At 38.3% G+C, this 1,941-nt stretch overlaps 1 pseudogene; it reads right to left on the minus strand.

Moving 5' to 3' along the window:
- LOC104702846 overlaps positions 1–1,908 on the minus strand; it is a 4,892-nt pseudogene extending 2,984 nt beyond the window's left edge.

The following is a 1,941-nucleotide window of genomic DNA, read 5'->3' on the forward strand; positions in this document are numbered from 1 at the left end:
TTGAGAATGAGGGCTTCCCGATTTCACTTGAAGAAGCATCCCAATCATGTGACTTGTTGCTAACCTTATGAGCATAAACATCAGGGTTCGTGCTAGGAATGGAGTCTGTACATGATAAAAGAGGAGAAAGCTCGTTTAAACTCGTTGATTTATTGGGATCAGGCAACTTGACATCGTTTGTCTCACACCAGTTAGCAATTAAGGCCTTCACGGTGTAATTGGGTATTAGAGTCGTATGAGTCAGAGTCTGCCGAGTCTTGGGACACACTTTTAAACCTAAATCAATCCATCTCTTGATGAAGGCCTTTTCATATGTCTGTCCTGATGACACAATCACTGGATCAGTCATTACTTCAAGTGAGAGAGGACAAAAGAAGTCAGCAAGAATGGCGACACTAGAAGTCTGAGTCTGTTTGATCAGAAGAAGACGCTCGTGCATGCGGTTTACAATAACAATCAGTTGGTCAAGGAACTCGACTTCTGCATTATTCTCAGACTGTTCAGCCATCTCTTTCTGCCTCTCCAGAGCAACAGCTTCAATCAGAATCTCCTGGTTTGATCTCAGACCAGTGTTCTCTCCGATTTTCACCAAAATCTCAGGGCTAGGTCCAACACCATCTCTCTGATCCCTCAGAGCACCATCAATGACGGAAGATATCTCTTCATAGTTAAGATGCTTAATCTCCTCTAGACATTGCTGCAATTATGAATATTTAGTAAATTAACCATTCGCATCTCCTGCAACTCAACTCAATTGCTAACGTAGAAACACACAAAGCAGTCAGCATCATTAAGATCAATCACTTCTACAAAACTTAGAAACTGATCCCCATTTTAATTTCCAACCTAAAGCTAATGTTCTGAAGAGACCACACAGGATCTAAACAATGGAAATCAATGCAAGAATCTTCTAAATGTAAAAGAGAAGGTACCTCAAGGGAAGCTGGGCTTAGCTCATCAGGTAGATGATTCTTAGAAGACATAAGAAACTGGAAAGTATCCACAATAGTCTCTCGCATCTTCGGTATCAAAGATTCAATTTGGAGAACCTAGACGTAGATAATAAGAAGGGCTAATCATCAACAAAACATTATATCAGTAATCAAAGCTCAAGCAAGGAGTGGAGAATAACACAATGGTCACTACTTTTATCCTAAAAGCAAAATACAACCTACATACAAATGTTTGTAATGCCTAAAGCAAACTCCATACAGCTTTCAAACAACAACCTGAGAGAGTAGAAACTTACAAAATAGACTTTACTGGAGAAAGCTTGCCAACTCCTGAAAAGATCAATGGATTGATCAACATCCTGAGTCAATTCTTGAAACGCTTTAACAAGTTTCTTCTCATCAGAGTTAACAACAGCATCTGCAATTGGCTCCAACACTCTCAACAGCTCTTCAACTCTCTTGTAGTACTTATCAAATGGGTCTAAATCGATATGTTTGGAAGATGACAGATTTAGAAACGACGAGATACTTCCAAGAAGAGCCTTCAAAACCGATACTTCCATTTCCACCCTGTTCAAAAAGCAAAGAAATTTGAAACTTCTAGATTAAATCAAGGAAACCCTAAAGGAAAACACAATTAGAAAACCCTAAATTTCCCAAATTAAAAAAAAAAAAAAAAAAAAAAAAAAAANTCGAATTGGTGAAATGGGTTTCTCGAGAAATGTAAGCAAAGAGCCGCCCCTGAAGGAACAGAGGAAAAGGCCTAAGTAGATAGATAGATAGATCGAGAGACAGAGAGAGACGAAACCAATACATGCACGTGAACAGGGGAAAAATCAAATCTTTCTCTGTCTCGCCGATTATAGTTGAGACCACGTAAAAAGCAAATCTTCTTCTTCTTCTTCGTCTTCTCTGTGTTTTTTTTTTTTGACTGTTTACCCAAAAGAAGAAGAAGAGAAAGGGAACAAAAAAAAAAAAAAAAAAAAAA

The sequence above is a fragment of the Camelina sativa genome, chromosome 7 (genome assembly GCF_000633955.1).
Source record: "Camelina sativa cultivar DH55 chromosome 7, Cs, whole genome shotgun sequence".
Lineage (NCBI taxonomy): Eukaryota > Viridiplantae > Streptophyta > Magnoliopsida > Brassicales > Brassicaceae > Camelina > Camelina sativa.